We start from the raw sequence: 19,341 nt of genomic DNA on the forward strand, positions 1-19,341 counted from the left end.
TCCCTATATATACCACACCACCGCTGATTATGCAGACTGTCTGAAAACTTTGGTGTCAACACTCCAACCATCAACTGCCAACTCGTTGTTCTCTTGTTCGGTTGTAGGAAACCAAATGAAAAACACGTTTGGTGACACCGTCTCTGACGGGCGTCTTAAATTTGCGCTTGCAACGGCCTCAATACTAATTAACTCGGAAACGCCACAATGTATCTATTGTTTTTCTTAACAACTACTTTCCAGCACAACGTACCATGCAACACCGCTGCAAGCTTTTCAGTTTGTTTCTGGCCACGCTGTGCATATATTGGGTGATTCAACTGCCCCTACCGATGAGTTTTATAAGTCCTCAATGCCTTCAAATACCACCCATAAGATTTTCATATTCTCTCACGCACTACAAGCAAACTGTTAGCTCTGCAAAAAAAAATGAACAGTGTCTTTTTGTAAGAAATTTAATGTAGTTAAAACTTGTATTGTGATGCGTTTTCGCTAGTGGCTATAGTCCTCGAATACTCAACAAAAACAGTACAAACTTTACCTTCAATTGTGTTTTTCTTCAATAGCTCGAAAACCGTGGCATCCACAGAAAATGTATCCCCATCCAAAACTGAACTATATTAAATTTCCTACAAAAAGGTCCTGTTGATTTTCTCCAAATATGTGGATCTGGTGAGAGACTTCGCCTGAAGCTATGCAGCCTACGTAACATAAATGTCTTGCGTTTCTTTCTTCAAGACAATTGTCAGCCGCATTCTGCAGCGTTTCCGATGGGAAGTGTTTGATCACCCACAATACAGTCCTTAACTGGCTCCCTCCGATGTTCATATGAACCACTGGCTACGAAGACAACATTTTGCTACAAAACAATGAAAAGCAGACCAGCCTACAGAATTGACGGAAAGCTCAGGTGGCTGCTTTCTGTGACGGTGGTACTGGAAAGTTTGTACAACGCCACGACAAGTGTCTAAGTCGGAGCGGCGACTATTTCGGGAGGTAGCTGGAAGGTGTGGCTAACTACTGCGAATAAAATATTTTCATTTTCACTGTGGTTTTCATTTCGCGACCGATCGGACCTTACTTTCCGAACAGACCTCGTAGCTACAGCAATTGCAAGGAGTGGAACCCAAGGCTAACTCATCAGTAGCCACAACACTGAGCACTTAACGTATACAACAGGTTGTCCAATAACATGAGGGTCAAAGTTATGCAAGCAGTAGAGAAGCCTCAACCGAGTACTTTGAGATAAGTAACCAACAGTCAGAAATGGACACACTGTTTTTTGGTGTAAGCCACTTACACATTACAGCACAAATTTAAGCTTACGGTAACAGTTAAGCTCACAGCAATAGTTCAAAGTGACGATCACCAATCTCTGTACGTCGAATACAGTGGTGCGTAAAATTCAGGAATATTCTCTCAAATGTCCGTGTTGTACGTACCGTGATACAGGCAGTTATGACCCCCACCGACAATCTACTCTTCAGTTTCAACTGCCTTTCATACAGCAAAGACTTTATATAAATACACTCCTGGAAATTGAAATAAGAACACCGTGAATTCATTGTCCCAGGAAGGGGAAACTTTATTGACACATTCCTGGGGTCAGATACATCACATGATCACACTGACAGAACCACAGGCACATAGACACAGGCAACAGAGCATGCACAATGTCGGCACTAGTACAGTGTATATCCACCTTTCGCAGCAATGCAGGCTGCTATTCTCCCATGGAGACGATCGTAGAGATGCTGGATGTAGTCCTGTGGAACGGCTTGCCATGCCATTTCCACCTGGCGCCTCAGTTGGACCAGCGTTCGTGCTGGACGTGCAGACCGCGTGAGACGACGCTTCATCCAGTCCCAAACATGCTCAATGGGGGACAGATCCGGAGATCTTGCTGGCCAGGGTAGTTGACTTACACATTCTAGAGCACGTTGGGTGGCACGGGATACATGCGGACGTGCATTGTCCTGTTGGAACAGCAAGTTCCCTTGCCGGTCTAGGAATGGTAGAACGATGGGTTCGATGACGGTTTGGATGTACCGTGCACTATTCAGTGTCCCCTCGACGATTACCAGTGGTGTACGGCCAGTGTAGGAGATCGCTCCCCACACCATGATGCCGGGTATTGGCCCTGTGTGCCTCGGTCGTATGCAGTCCTGATTGTGGCGCTCACCTGCACGGCGCCAAACACGCATACGACCATCATTGGCACCAAGGCAGAAGCGACTCTCATCGCTGAAGACGACACGTCTCCATTCGTCCCTCCATTCACGCCTGTCGCGACACCACTGGAGGCGGGCTGCACGATGTTGGGGCGTGAGCGGAAGACGGCCTAACGGTGTGCGGGACCGTAGCCCAGCTTCATGGAGACGGTTGCGAATGGTCCTCGCCGATACCCCAGGAGCAACAGTGTCCCTAATTTTCTGGGAAGTGGCGGTCCCCTACGGCACTGCGTAGGATCCTACGGTCTTGGCGTGCATCCGTGCGTCGCTGCGGTCCGGTCCCAGGTCGACGGGCACGTGCACCTTCCGCCGACCTATGGCGACAACATCGATGTACTGTGGAGACCTCACGCCCCACGTGTTGAGCAATTCGGCGGTACGTCCACCCGGCCTCCCGCATGCCCACTATACGCCCTCGCTCAAAGTCCGTCAACTGCACATACGGTTCACGTCCACGCTGTCGCGGCATGCTACCAGTGTTAAAGACTGCGATGGAGCTCCGTATGCCACGGCAAACTGGCTGACACTGACGGCGGCGGTGCACAAATGCTGCGCAGCTAGCGCCATTCGACGGCCAACACCGCGGTTCCTGGTGTGTCCGCTGTGCCTTGCGTGTGATCATTGCTTGTACAGCCCTCTCGCAGTGTCCGGAGCAAGTATGGTGGGTCTGACACACCGGTGTCAATGTGTTCTTTTTTCCATTTCCAGGAGTGTATTTTTTTAAAAAATCTTTTAATAATTATCTCTCTTATAAAAATAACTTTTGACAATCATTCATCTGAATTTAAAGATTTTACTAATTTGTCCTATCCATGGTCATCCCGATTATCATAAAGAAAAATCAGTTGTTTCTTTTTATACATAACAAATCTAGTAGCCAGCATTGCACTGGGCTATGCCAGAAAAATTTCTTATAGAAATAGATATATACGCGTTATCCGGCGACATAATTGAGGTAAGAATTATCAGTTTATTTAGAATGACTTTTCACGGCCATGACGCAGCATTGCTGACGTTCAGATTTACTAGTTTAGATTCATAGTCAGTTAATTATTGAAAGGTTATATGTGAGTCACATTTTTATTGAGATGTTAGTCAGATTATTATTGCAAGGTCACTGAAATAAACTGTTGGGAGGTTACATCATATGTAACTTATTGAGCGATAAATGCTGCGAACTTTTACTAGGAACTCACATATTTCCTATGCGAACTCAATACAGCAGTAATCGCTTTTTTTCCTATCGAGGGAAAATCTGGAATGTGGTCCACTTAGCCTCATGAAACCTAATGAGAAGCTGCTTGTCAGAATACACAGTCCAGTCACATTAATGTGACCACCGCCACCGTGCAAAAACCACTCACACGTGGCAGGTGGCAGGCCTAGCAATGGATGGTATACAAAGCGAGTCGGAGTGTTTCGGATAACAGTGCAGACTTTTGAAGAAATATGAGATCAGATGTGTTTTTCGTCCGCCAGCCAAGATTCGAGTACTTCTTGACTCGGTTAAAGATGATTTAGGTTCGAGGAAGTCTGGCGTTTACAAAACACCGTGTGAGTGCGGGAAAATTTACATTGGTCAAACTATTAGTACCGTCAACGACAGATGTATTGATCATCATCGCCATTCGCGATTATTACAACCAGATAAATCAGCGGTGACTAAGCATTGCCTTACAGAGAGACACAGGATGCTAGACAGTGAGACGCAAGTAGCTGCAAATGCTTCGCGGTACTGGGATTGTGTCTTAAAAGAATCTGTTGAAATCAGACTAGCAGATAATACCATTAATCGTGATAATGGATACCCGCCAAGTAAACATAGAATCCTGTTTTATTAGATAAGAAGAAACAACAGCATCTGAATCGGCCGGCTATGAGTAATTGTTTGTAACGATATATCGTTTTCAACAGTGTTCACCACCGGAGGCGCTGCAACTCTTTTTGCGCCAGGGAGCAGCAGGTATGATTGAGCGCGTGCGCACTGTATCTAGCGCATGCGCTGTTGTACTTCCGATGCATATAAAGGTGCAGTCATTTGCGAGTGGAATCAGTTATCGGCGAGCGCAGCGTAGCTTTCCTCACCTGATGATGGCGGCCAGGTGGACCGCTCAAATATTGTGTTCAGATGACAGTTTGATCCGGCTGGAAATCTGACAAGAATTTGATATACTAATACGCCGGGAAAGTCTACATAGTCACAACAGTGCAGTCGTTGTCGTAATGCAAAAACGGAGTGATTAATCGTAAGTCCAAAAGAGGACTATCATTGGCTTCCGGGACCAAGGATGCAAGTATGTTCTAAATGGCTAAGTTTGTAACTATTCGCGTACCGTTGTGATTAAAGTATACGGTGCATAGCAAAATAACTCTATCCAAAACTTTCGCCGAGGCAACTAGGGTGCACCACAGGCCACAGATGACTGGGGTGAATGACGGTTGCGGAGATAAGTACGAGCGAATAGACGTGCAACTGTCGAGCAACAATCGCCCAGATTGTGCTTCCAACAGTGTCTGCTCGCGACTGTTCAGCGAAAATTGCTGCGTATTGGGCCGCAGCAGGCGCCTTACAATGCCCTCAGTGGCATTTTACCGAGAAGGGAGCGACTCGGCCTTACTTCTCTGGTTTCTGTTATCACTAACCTGGTGTCTTGCTGCTTCGGTAGTCTTTCGTCGCACAGTAGTAGCGCTCAGGCGCCAGGTTCCATGTAACTCCTAATCCTGCTGAAGTGTAGTGTTTCGGGATGCCAGTTGTTAAATGTCAACAACGTTTTATACTATACTCGTTTTACTAAAGAATACTTTGAAACACACTTCACAGAATTTCCAATATGGCGGCTCTTGGCCACGCCGTTATTCAGTCCATTACAACACATTAACACATTTCTCACTTTCCATACTCGTGATAGAGGCTGCCCACGACAAGTGGCGTTCTGATAACTAATACCTCCACTTTATTTTGTTTAACAGCTGTAATATTTACTCGCTACCGTTCTTTTGGAATATATATATATATACGCCGGCCCCACGTCAAACCTATGTTCCCATCATCACATTTCAATTTTCCCTTTAATCTTCCAACTTATGAAAGTGTCAAAGGACTTTTGACTCGCCCTATATATATATATATATATATATATATATATATATATATATATATATGGCTAGTCAAAAGTCCTTGGACACCTTCATAAGTTGGAAGATTAAAGGGAAAATTGAAATGTGATGATGGGAACATAGGTTTGACGGGGGGCCGCAACTTTTGGAGTGAATGTCATTCATGGCTGCCATCTTGAAATCCGCCATTTTGGATTCAAGTTACTTTTATTTAAATGGGAAGGGGAGTGTATTACACATCAAATAACACTCGCTTGAGCTCTGGAATTTAGAGGTGTAATTTGTTTTTGTCTATCTTGTACAGTTTAGAGGTTATTAATGTTCAAAGTTGGGAAATTACCTTCATACCATTATAGATCAGCTGGAACAAAGAGAGACATGAGTCGGTATCAAGGTAACTTTGAACATTAGTAACTTCTACACTGTACAAAATAGACAAAAACAAATTACACCACTCAATTCCAGAGCTCAAGCGAGTGTTATTGGATGTAAGGACACACCCCCCCCCCTTCCCATTAAAAAAAAAACTTGAATCCAAAATGGCGGATTTCAATATGGCGGCCATGAATGACATTCACTCTAAAAGTTGCGACCCCACGTCAAACCTATGCTCCCATCATCACATTTCAATTTTCCCTTTTATCTTCCAACATATGAAGGTGTCCAAAGACTTTTGACTCGCCCTATATATATATATATATATATATATATATATATATATATATATATATATATATATATATATCCAAACTTTCAGCCAATGGGCGTTCAGATCGCTGTTGCTAGGCGGATCTGACGTCATGTTTGTGGACATTGTGATGGAAGTTTGTCTCGGAACATTGTCTCAGATTGTAAGATCCTACTCCCAAATAGTCGTATCTTGTCCCTACTAAGTTGCACAACATTGCCTCCTATGATATCATTAATGCTCCTTGCTGACGCATAATTGTCAGATGTACATGTATCCTGGCTGCTACTGAGCATTCCCGATTGCATTAATGTGCGTGATACTTGGGCTAAACACGTGAAGGGAATGCACGTATGCATTACAGCCTAGTTCATGCACCGTGCTGACGGCTGTTGTTTGGTGACGAAGGCTGCAATTTGTACACCAGTGCTGCAAGTGGACGTCTACTGAGTGGCGAAGGGTCGCCTTTTCCGATCAATCACGTTTTATGTTCCATCGGACAGATGGCCGTTGGCATGTACAGCATGATCTGTCTGCAAGCAAATGCCCTGGAACAATTGTCAGATGGGTCCAGGCCGGAAGGGGGAGCGTTTTGGTCTGGGAAACGTTTTAGTGGCACTCCCTGCGTGATATCGTCGTTCTGGAAGGCACAAAGCATCGACACCAATATGCGTCTATCCTTGGGGATCATGTTCATCCCTACATGCAGTCTGTTTTTCCTCGGGACGATGGCAACTACCAGCATGACAATGCAAACTTACACATAACTCGCAAAGCACGTGCGTGGTTAAAAGGACAGGATGATTTTACGTACTCCCCAGATGCAAATCCAGTTGGGAACCGGTGGGACCACATCTGTCGGGCTGCTGGGGTGGATCCCCAACCGAGAAAACTAGTGCAGCTTTCCAAGCTACTGGACTTGGCATAGCTCCGCATCCCTGTCGGTACCTTCCAGGCCTTAATGACGCTCTACCTGCACATCTCGCAGTGGTCCGCGCTGCGAAAGATGGTTATTCAGGCATTTTACAGGTGGTCACAGTAATGGTATGGAATACTGTAGAAACATGAGGTCCAAATACTCAGGCTCATAAATTAAGTATAATTGCAGAATGTGGTGACACACAACGTGCCTCTAATAGCATAGGCACATAGGGAACACACACGACACAGATCTGTAAGTCCACGGTATTGGTGATAAGTTGAGAAAACCGTACCGAAACACATGTGCTACAAAACGCCACTGTTTTCTGCGCATGTACCCTGACATCAATACGGGATATGATCACCATGCACACGCGCACAGGCCGCACAACGGGTTGGCTTACTCTGGATCAAGTGGTAGAGCAGCTGCTGGGATATAGCCTCCCATTCTTGCACCAGTGCCTGTCGGAGATCCTGAAGTGTCGTAGGGGTTTGAAGACGTGCAGCGATACGTCGACCGAGAGTATCCCAGACGTGCTCGATGGGGTTTACGTCTGGAGAACAGGCAAGCCACTCCATTCGCTTAATATCTTCTGTTTCAAGGTATTCCTCCACGATGGCAACTCGGTGGGGCCGTGCGTTATCATCCATCAGGAGGAAGGTGGGACCCGCTGCACCCCTGAAAAGGCGGACATACTGATGCAAAATGACGTCACGATACACCTGACCTGTTACAGTTCACCTGACCTGTTACAATTCCTCTGTCAAAGACATGCAGGGGTGTACGTGCACCAATCATAAACCCACCCCACACCATCAAACCACGACCTCCATACAGGCCCCTTTCAAGGACATTAAGGGATTGGTATCTGGTCTTGATTCACGCCAGATGAAAACCCGGCGAGAATCACTGTTCAGACTATACCTGAACTCGTCTGTGAACATAACCTGGGACCACTGTTCCAGTGACCATATACTGTGTTCTTGACACCAGGCTTTACGGGCTTTCCTGTGACCAGGGATCAGTGGAATGCACCTTGCAGGTCTCCAGGCGAATAAACCATGTCTGTTCAGACGTTTGTAGACTGTGTGTCTGTAGACAACTGTTCCAGTGACTGTGGTAAGGTCCCGAGCAAGGCTACCTAGAGTACTCCGTGGCCGTCTGCAGGCACTGATGATGAGATATCGGTCTTCTTGTGGTGTTTTACACTGTGAACGTCCCGTACTGTAGCGCCTGGACAAGTTCCTGTCTGCTGGAATCGATGCCATAATCTTGAGATCAAACTTTGTGGCACATGGAGGACCTGTGCTACGACCTGCTGTGGTTGACCAGCCTCCAGTCGCCCTAGTATTCTACCCCTCATAACGTCATCAAGATGTGTTCTTTGAGCCATTTTCAACATACAGTTACAATTAGCACGTCTGAAAACGTCTACACACTTACGCGCTGCACCGTACTCTGACATGCACCAACACATCTCTGCGTATGTGGACTGCTGCCAGCGCCACCGTGCGACGACCGCAGGTCAAATCCACCGCATGGTCATACCTCGAGGTGATTTAAACCCGCAAACCGCCCACCAGAGTGTTGTTTCACCATGTATCAGCATTTTCCTTAGTTTATGAGCATCAGTGTAGTTGAATTAGGCTGGTACCATGCATCATTGATTTTTATTGAACACAGTACTTTCAGTACTTGCTGGTGGGAAGGAAGACGAAATTATGGATGTTCGCTGCCCAAAAAACAGCAATGTGATGTTCTAGAAAACTTAAATTCTTCCTCTATATCGAGGCAAGAATCTAAACAGGAATATAGAAATGTCGTTTCCTTTGAGAGTTGTTTATGTGTGTGTATTTGTAAACTAATATGGTTCACACCATAGTGTTTCGATCAACTAGCGCCAATCGTCTTCTAAACATGGAGTTAAAGTTCTGTTAATGTCAAATATGACGTGTAAACCAATACGCGAATCTCACAGCGTATCATGGGAAAATGTAGTTTCTCGAGATAATCTACTTACCATCTTTTCAGAGAGAACAGCTCTAATGATACGTAGCTACTCATGTAAGCGCTGAAGGGAGTACAGCACTGTTCATTTTCTCTCGAGATGCAGTATGGTATTCTGGAAAAACAGGCTATTTGTATCGACGCTGTCGATCGAAATAAATTCCCACTGATACCACTTTAATCCTCTCGTCAGCAAACTTCCTTGCACAAATGAAAAAGGACAGATAGCGTAGCAGCCAATGTTGCGCGAATAGTACCTCGTTATCGCTCATCTGTAAATATATCGCCTCACTGGGAACACTGAAGAGATTACTCGTTACACTGACTGGCTAAAATGGCTGTGAGAGACGCCGTGGAACTGTGCGTGGTGTTCCTTTTCCAGCACTTCATTCAAATATGCACCACGGAAGCCAGCTACGCGCAGCACATTTGACAAAGAGAGGTAAATGAAACAAGTGGAGTTAGAAATGTTCCATTCCTCTTCATAAAGTGGAACGCTGTGTCCGAACTAAGAGCAGAAACTTTGGCTCATACAGAGTGAACAAAAAAGGAAACAGCACCAAAGTAATAGCAGCAGTGTCTCATTTTAGCTTCTCGAAAGTTACAGGCAAGAAGTTAAATTTAATTTATTCCAAGCAACGACGACAATGTTTCCCTCGCAAAATTATGGAAGTTTTGATATTTTAGCCTCCATGTGCACCAACTCCAGCTTGCTTTGGCGAATATTCAGATCTGCCTAAATTTGTACTACAACCAAGAGGTCACGCCCCTCCCATTATTTTTACTGTTGCATGTGTGGTGTATGTTCTTTCTTACATGCCCAGAAGAACAGGCACCACACATAGATGTTTATTTTAACTTGAGACAAGTAAACATCTCGAAAACGATGCATTTTACGAAAAACTATGTTCTAGGTGAAAAGTTATTAGTAAAGAGGACATATGTCTATGCTCGAACTGGCCATATCTTAATCACTCCTCTTGCGTGGACGGCGTCAACCGTATTTTCAAACGGGAACCCTCCATTTTTGCTGCATATTCCGATTCTACCTCAAAAAAACACGTGTGGTTTACAATTAAGAATTGATTATCTATTTCATTGACGAAGCAAATGTAAACCCTTGTGTTGTAACGTTTGATATGGATATTCAAATGTTACTTGACTGCTCCAAATGTGATTGTACAATACAGACAACATAGGTAGACACTAAAATTTGTGGCGCATAAGATCCTTGGATGATAACGTAGTTTTCTGTTCCGTACGTGATTCATTTTAGTGAGTCCCCAAACCACCGGAATGCTTAATTTCGATGGCTGTCCTCGAACCCCGCCATCAGGATGACTGATTTCGGTGTGTGTTTCCAGTAACTCTCGCGCTGGCCGCTAAGCGGATACCGGTGGAATACCAACCGTAACCATTGTAGAAAGGTATAAAATGTCCATGAAGTGATAGCGGCACGCGCACCTGCCATGTATACTCACCGAAATCAATGGTGAGACGCAAGGGGACTCACCGGTATCAAGCATCCCGATGAGAACAGAAAACTATCACATCCATGTCATTGTTCCTGAATCACGTTAAACGTAGTTGCTAACCAGACACTGAAACGGCTAACCACAGTGTATTGTGCAATCGAATTTACGACACTAAAGTAAATTTCGCAAATAGTAAACCGTTAGAACATAAGGGTTTACGATTACATCGTAAATGTAATGTAGTATCAATTGCGTCGGGTCTTAATTGCAAAACAGATACTGTTGATACTTGTCGATTACAGCGCCATCTATCACGGATGGGAAACAGTGGTTTGAGAAAACCTTACGCAAGTCAAAACAAACACCCTGCATAATAGTAATACTATCGCATTGACGGCATTTCGTTACATCTTCACTGTGGATGCACCGTCGGTCCGACCTCTTGCATGAATCGTGCTAAATGCTGCGAGCCATATGGTGGACAGTGGTCGCTACAGAAGTAGTGTGCTACAAGTCGCGAATTTGAGGTGCACAAAAAACGTGCTCGGATAGTCGAAACGGTTAAGGCGACCGCTCGCGTAAAGCGGGAAATCCGGGTTCGGGTCTCCGTCCGGCACAAATTTTCACTTGTCGCCACTTAATAAGTTCATTGCCTTCATGTAACTGACCTCAGTATTTCTCTTCCTCTTTCATGACCTATCAGGTTTCCCTATCGCCTCAGGGAAGCGTCAGTGAACATTTTATCTCTACTAAAAGTTGTTCTCCGTGCCGCGATCTGTGACCCGGAGATGTTTTATGCAAAGAATTTCAAACACTCTGTATATTATTCACCTAGTGGATAACGTCGGAAGTCTGATGAGGCTTTTTGCCGATGGGGCTGTTGTATATAGAGAAGTCCCAACTCTAGAAAAGCGAAATGCAGGAAGACCTGCAAAGGATCGACGCTTTGTGCTATAACTGGCAGTTGACCCTCAACATAAACAGATGTAACATACTGCTCATAAACAGGCACAAAGTGTGGGATCCTGCCCACTCGGAGTGGCGTTAGGAAATACACTCCTGGAAATTGAAATAAGAACACCGTGAATTCATTGTCCCAGGAAGGGGAAACTTTATTGACACATTCCTGGGGTCAGATACATCACATGATCACACTGACAGAACCACAGGCACATAGACACAGGCAACAGAGCATGCACAATGTCGGCACTAGTACAGTGTATATCCACCTTTCGCAGCAATGCAGGCTGCTGTTCTCACATGGAGACGATCGTAGAGATGCTGGATGTAGTCCTGTGAAACGGCTTGCCATGCCATTTCCACCTGGCGCCTCAGTTGGACCAGCGTTCGTGCTGGACGTGCAGACCGCGTGAGACGACGCTTCATCCAGTCCCAAACATGCTCAATGGGGGACAGATCCGGAGATCTTGCTGGCCAGGGTAGTTGACTTACACCTTCTAGAGCACGTTGGGTTGCACGGGATACATGCGGACGTGCATTGTCCTGTTGGAACAGCAAGTTCCCTTGCCGGTCTAGGAATGGTAGAACGATGGGTTCGATGACGGTTTGGATGTACCGTGCACTATTCAGTGTCCCCTCGACGATCACCAGTGGTGTACGGCCAGTGTAGGAGATCGCTCCCCACACCATGATGCCGGGTGTTGGCTCTGTGTGCCTCGGTCGTATGCAGTCCTGATTGTGGCGCTCACCTGCACGGCGCCAAACACGCATACGACCATCATTGGGACCAAGGCAGAAGCGACTCTCATCGCTGAAGACGACACGTCTCCATTCGTCCCTCCATTCACGCCTGTCGCGACACCACTGGAGGCGGGCTGCACGATGTTGGGGCGTGAGCGGAAGACGGCCTAACGGTGTGCAGGACCGTAGCCCAGCTTCATGGAGACGGTTGCGAATGGTCCTCGCCGATACCGCAGGAGCAACAGTGTCCCTAATTTGCTGGGAAGTGGCGGTGCGGTCCCCTACGGCACTGCGTAGGATCCTACGGTCTTGGCGTGCATCCGTGCGTCGCTGCGGTCCGGTCCCAGGTCGACGGGCACGTGCACCTTCCGCCGACCACTGGCGACAACATCGATGTACTGTGGAGACCTCACGCCCCACGTGTTGAGCAATTCGGCGGTACGTCCACCCGGCCTCCCGCATGCCCACTATATGCCCTCGCTCAAAGTCCGTCAACTGCACATACGGTTCACGTCCACGCTGTCGCGGCATGCTACCAGTGTTAAAGACTGCGATGGAGCTCCGTATGCCACGGCAAACTGGCTGACACTGACGGCGGCGGTGCACAAATGCTGCGCAGCTAGCGCCATTCGACGGCCAACACCGCGGTTCCTGGTGTGTCCGCTGTGCCGTGCGTGTGATCATTGCTTGTACAGCCCTCTCGCAGTGTCCGGAGCAAGTATGGTGGGTCTGACACACCGGTGTCAATGTGTTCTTTTTTCCATTTCCAGGAGTGTAATTTGGTGATGAGGCGGAACACTGAATTGCCTACCGTCGATAAGAAATAATGGCTTTTCATAGTACCTGGTACGTTGTGAGCTAGAAGGTGGGACTCAAACGGTGTGGCCGAGCGGTTCTAGGCACTACAGTCAGGAACCGCGCGACCGCTACGGTCGCAGGTTCCAATCCTGCCTCGGGCATGGATGTGTGTGATGTCCTTAGTTAGGTTTAGGTAGTTCTAAGTTCTATGGGACTGAGTCCCATAGCGCTCAGAGCCATTTGGGTCTAAAACTGGGACAATCACTCGAGCCATTTCTCTTTTTGTTCACGAAAAGGTGACATAGCAGCTGTAGTAGGCGGTGCTTGTTCCGTCGGGCTCGCAGCGTTGCCCAGTAGCTGCGGGAACGGGTTGAGTAACATGTAGATCTGTTGCGTCTGGAACTGAAATATCTGCATTAGCTGTGTGGCATCTAACGCTTGCGGCTTGGCGCCTGAGCAGGTGGTGGGAGAGGCGGGGTGGGCATTTTGGAAGACACAAATGCAACGAACAGACAATAAAAGCAAGCAAAAAACATCTGTCTTCGTTACGAACAGGGTTTGCTTGTAACGCCTCGTTGGCAAGTTATTTCCTAACGCCACTCCGAGTGGGTGCGAACAATATGGTCCTCGCCGGCGGAATTGCTTCACAGCCACCTCGTCCCGCGGTGTAGTGATGACATCCTCTGGCGGCTGCTGTGGCCGCGCTGTCCTCTGGATCCGTGAATCTGGGGGTAGAGACACTGCAAGATCATCGTGCACATGACAGAGGCGAAGTTGATTTTGATGTCGGCGCTGCAAGCCATCTGGACCTGAAGCGCAAGCACTAAGTCGACGGACTATCTCGTCTGGCGCCGTCGGTCTGCTGCCGCTAGAAACCCTGTAAAACACAATATATGCGACGCGAAGCGATACTTGCGGCCTTCCTTCGGCGCCGGATGCTGAGGGAGGTGGAGCAGGTGGAGCAGTGTCCGATGGCGGCGGCCTTGAAGCAATTCAGCCGGTGGTGGCCCACGAAGATTCATCACTGTACGATTCTACGATTGCAGAACAATCACTGGAAGCAGTCACATCAATACAATATCTAAGAATATGTGTAAATGACAGTTTGAAGTGGAATGACAACATAAAACTAATCGTAGGGAAAGCAGGTGCCAGACAGATTCGTTGGAAGAATCCTCAGTAAGTGTAGTCTACCCACAAAAGAGGTAGCTTATAAAAACCTCGTTCGACCAATACCGGAATAATTCTAGTCAGTCTGGGACCTGTACTGGTACATGTCCCAGGATTGATAGATGAAATAGAGAAAATCCAGAGAAGAGTAGCGCTTTTCTTAACAGGTTCGTTTAGAGTGTGTGCAGGGATCATTGAGAAGCTTATCCAGGTCCGGATATAGCACTACCGTTCGCTACTGTTATACTATAACCGCAAAGCTGGAGGCATTTCCTATAGTGAAATTATTTTTATTAAAGCAGTTATGGTATAAAGCAACAGTGCAGTGGTACCCTCTGAACGGAATTTTGTTATGTTGACCGTGATGTACCTAACGGAGGTGGCTTATCGGAAGTAAAAGTCAGAATTACGTAAATATTTAAACAGTAACAAACAATAATTTACCTATCCACAGTGTCCAAATGATAATAACAACGGTCGCCAGCCTAATTAGGCATAGGAATGAGTAACATTCTTGTTCAAGAAACTGAAAATAAGTAACTTCAATGGGCAAACACAGTCTTTACTTTGTCACACGAGAGAGCACTGAACTCTGGCATCTGCATATGTCCACGTTAAAAAAAGTGCTAACAGTTATAGAAGAACAAAGCTATTTGCGTAGTTACAACAGGTTATGGCACACAATATTGCCTTCAGGGCTCAGTCAAAGTGAATGGTTTCAATAATATTACTGTTAACATTTACTATAAAATTATGAATTGGACATAGATTTAGTATCACTTTTCAAACACTTTCCTATCTGACATTAAATGTGAATAAAGTTCACTGCAAAATTATAAATTGGGCATATATTAAGTCTCTATGCTGTTCATTTTTGGAACACAACCTGCGACCAGCTTAGAGACAGGAGTGATGACACTTTTTGCAGGACCTGACCATCATTTTGCAGGACAAGGCTCAAGCACGTACAGTGCAAGCTGTTACTGATTTGTTTGACTGATGGGGCTGCTAAGCACTATACCACCTACTGCACTATTCTGACTGAAGCCCTCGTGAGTTCAACTCGATTTCTAAACTGAAGGAAACACTTCACGACATTCGCTTCAGAACTGCTACCAATTCGTCGGGCAAAAGACCGCGCCGCTCGAACAGTCAACACAACTTGCACTGCTAAAAGTATCCTATGACTTCCACATCGCTGGCAACGAGTTATACACAATGCTGATGACGACTTTGAAGGCCAGTGAAAGTTTGAAATACGTATCTGTTTTGTACGAGCTGTAAATAAACGAGAATCTCGACAATTTTTGCCTGCTATCGATGTTGTTACTGACAAGATATCGGTCCCGAGGATACCAAGAGTTTTCGAGAATATTTTAATTTCAACAATATAACAGTGACAAAGTCATGAGGGAGGCAGGCGATCATTATTACAATAATCAACAGTTCTCCATTGAGGCTGACTGGGTCAGAATGGTAAAAGTCAAACATCAGGCTAGGAATGATTCTATTGCCCGTATGACCCATTTCGGAATTTATCCCTCAGATGTCCAGGGGCGGTTACTGCACGTAGCTCTGGCGTTTCAAGTTGTGTATCAAAACAAATAAATTCCGAAGCGCGTCATATGAGCAGTAAAGTCATTCCTTGCCTGATATTTTATTTTTACCATTGTGACCCAGTCGGCTTGAAAGCAGAACTACTAACTGTGTTAATTTCAAATTTAACATCGGATAACAGATTCCAAAACATTTTTTTTTCATACGGTATCATTTCTGATTAATAGTTTTCGGTTTTTTTCTCTACTGGTACTGTGAAAACTTGCTTTTTGTCAAATCCGTGATTATTGGTCAAACTGAAGTAAACTGTTGATTTTGACGAGTGATGAGTGAGTTTGTGAGTATCAAAATATGTGACATAAATGGCCAATCTAATGATTCCATTGAGTTTGAAGCTTCAATTTTTTATACCGCCGAGGCACCGTGTGTCTCAGTATGTCACATGAATGTCATCTTGATACGTTCTCCCGCTCCTAAGAAGATGGTGTCTTGACAGACGGACGGATAGACAGTTTCATAACAAATAACAAAAATTGTTTTCATGTAATGTAATTACAAATTTAGAATTTTCAGATTTTTTACCTTGGTTTTACTGTGAAACTTTGCTTCTTGCCAAATTGCATGATGCTTGTCCAACGGGAAGTACCCTACAGATTTTGACGAGTGAGTTTGTGAGCATTGAAATGTGTGACATAAATGGCCGTATCTTTTGACTGGATTGACTTATAACAGTGGTTCCCAACCTTTCTTACTTCATTACCCCTGAGTGCAGTGAAACAAGCTGGTACCTCCCCCTTCCCCTCCGTGCCGTCTGTTGCCCTCCCGCTCCCCACATTAAAGCCAACCTTGGAACCTAATTTAACTGCAGAATGAAAGACTTCCCTTGGAACATTTCTATTTTTAAAATGATCAAAGATGCGAAAGCTGAATGATATTTAGTGTGTGTGTGTGCGCGCATCTTTGATCATTTTAAAAATAGAAATGTTCCAAGGGAAGTCTTTCATTCTGCAGTTAAATTAGGTTCCAAGGTTGGCTTTAATGTGGGGAGCGGGAGGGCAACAGACGGCACGGAGGGGAAGGGGGAGGTACCAGCTTGTGTTTCACTGCACTCAGGGGTAATGAAGTAAGAAAGGTTGGGAACCACTGTTATAAGTCAATCCAGTCAAAAGATACGGCCATTTATGTCACACATTTCAATGCTCACAAACTCACTCGTCAAAATCTGTAGGGTACTTCCCGTTGGACAAGCATCATGCAATTTGGCAAGAAGCAAAGTTTCACAGTAAAACCAAGGTAAAAAATCTGAAAATTCTAAATTTGTAATTACATTACATGAAAACAATTTTTGTTATTTGTTATGAAACTGTCTATCCGTCCGTCTGTCAAGACACCATCTTCTTAGGAGCGGGAGAACGTATCAAGATGACATTCATGTGACATACTGAGACACACGGTGCCTCGGCGGTGTGTGTGTGTGTGTGTGTGTGTGTGTGTGTGTGTGTGTGTGTGTGTGTGTGTGTGTGTGTGTGTGAAGGGGGGAGGGGTCAGAATGAATGACGAAGCAATTTTTGATGCATCGCAAGCGCTACGAACAACCAAACCCAATTCAAAAGTAATAGCAGTGTGCATAACTACAATACTAGGAGAAAGGATGATCTTCACTATTCAAGACTAAATCTAACTTTGGCACAGAAAGGGGTGAATTAAAGGGGTGAATTATACTGGCACTAAAGTCTTTGGTCACTTACCAAATAGTATCAAAAGTCTGACAGATAACCAACAAGTATTTAAGAAGAAATTAAAAGAATTTCTGAATGACAACTTCTTCTACTCCATAGAGGAATTTTTTGATATAAATTAAGAAAAAAAAGAAAAAACAAAAAAATATTAAAAAAATAAATAAATAAATAAACAAAAACACAAAAAAATAAAAAAGTTGTTATATTAACTTAAGTATGTTGTTAAATTAACTTAATTATGTCATGTATTGGAAAATTTGACTCGTTCCACATCATTACGAAATATCGTATTCATGATCCATGGAACTAGTATTAATCTAATCTAATCTAATCCTTCTCAGATAAGAAAGCCAACTATCCACAGTGAGGGTGGACACTTACTACAGAACATACTTCTGCATTACTCCTCTCCATTGCGGCTCTTGCTTGACATGCACACTGCAAACTCATTTAAAGTCAAACAAGTTCAGACGTGTGCACTACGCTTACTCTTTATGAATCACTTGATTGCTAGACTCTTTACTTCTGAAATGGCACAAACTGGACTATTAAGGCTTTTTGTCTAAAAAGTCTAATGATAAAAATAACAATGCCAATAATACTGTGTACTGCCTGTCAATTAATTCATTTAACTGTTTCGAAGCGAGTAATGTAGCAATTTCTGGACAACTGCAGATACTACCTATAACTTGGAGAAGACAATTTCTTGATGTATTTAGCAATTTTTACGTATATGTCTCACTTTTGTCATCTGCAGTAGCGGGACGAAGCACAAAATATGTGTGTAGTGTGTGGACTATGTGAGGAACTATAACCTCCACCGGATTAATGCTACTAATTGAGAAAAGTAATTATTTGTAGCATATACAATCAACATTGGAGTCTTACAGAGTTGTGGTAATAGAAAAGATCTTTTGAAAATAATTTAGTTTCGTGACTGAAACAGAATCGAATCGTTTAGTTTTACCCCTCAAAAAATTTCATTTTACTCCTCAGGGGCTAAATATCCCAGGCTGGGAACCACTGACTCAGAAGCTTCAATGTTTTACACCGCCAAAAGACCATGAACCTCAGTATGTGACGTGAATTTCAACTTGACGCGTCTAGCCGTTCCTGAGAAAAAGGGTTTCGAACAGTCGGACAGAGAAACATACAGATGGACAACGAAGCGATTCTACAATCAGAAAGCGTCGGATGCTCTTTAAGGCTATTCGCAGATGATACAGTTGTCTATACCAAAGTAGCAACGCCAGAAGATAGTAAGAACTGCAGGGAACTGATGAATGGTGCAGGCTCTGGCAGTTGACCCTGAACGTAAATAGATGTAACATGTTGCTTATACATAGCAAAAGAAATCCGCTACTGTACAGCTACACTATTGATGGCAAACAGATGGAGACAGCGTCTGCCGTAAAATATCTATGCGTAACTATCCAGAGCGACCTTAAGTGGTATGACCATGTAAAACAGATAGTGGGAAAAGCAAACACCAGACTCAGATTCATCGGAAGAATCATAAGGAAATGTTACTCATCCACGAAAGAAGTGGCTTATAAGGCGCTTGTTGTGTGGGTGCGTTTTTTGAGATCTGATTTATTATTTTGTTTTAACTGTCCATGACATTGTATGTTTGGATTTCTAGATTATTCACCAAGAAATTGGAGTTCGGTTTAACTTTCTAAGACAGTGATGTCTAGGCTGGGCATATGGGTGCACTCGAAGGCGCATAAATAAAAATAAAGAGAAACCGCAAGTGTCTTGTATCAAATTGTTCGCCTAGGCTTCTCCTGTAGAGAGCGTTGTAAACAGATATCACTTACACACTGCATAAAGTTCGATTTGTGCGTAGCGCTTTCTGGCTGACTGGCACTCCTATAATCGTTGCTCTTACTGCTCTCAAGCAGCCTCAGTTATTCTGTAGTGGACTTTTTTTAAC

General features: G+C 44.6%; 1 protein-coding gene across 1 annotated transcript in view; it reads left to right on the forward strand.

Moving 5' to 3' along the window:
• LOC126413024 (synaptotagmin-11) overlaps positions 1–19,341 on the forward strand; it is a gene marked incomplete at its 5' end in the record, with an annotated part of 183,747 nt that overhangs the window by 56,741 nt on the left and 107,665 nt on the right. The window lies entirely within an intron of this gene.

Source organism: Schistocerca serialis, chromosome 7 (assembly GCF_023864345.2).
Source record: "Schistocerca serialis cubense isolate TAMUIC-IGC-003099 chromosome 7, iqSchSeri2.2, whole genome shotgun sequence".
Lineage (NCBI taxonomy): Eukaryota > Metazoa > Arthropoda > Insecta > Orthoptera > Acrididae > Schistocerca > Schistocerca serialis.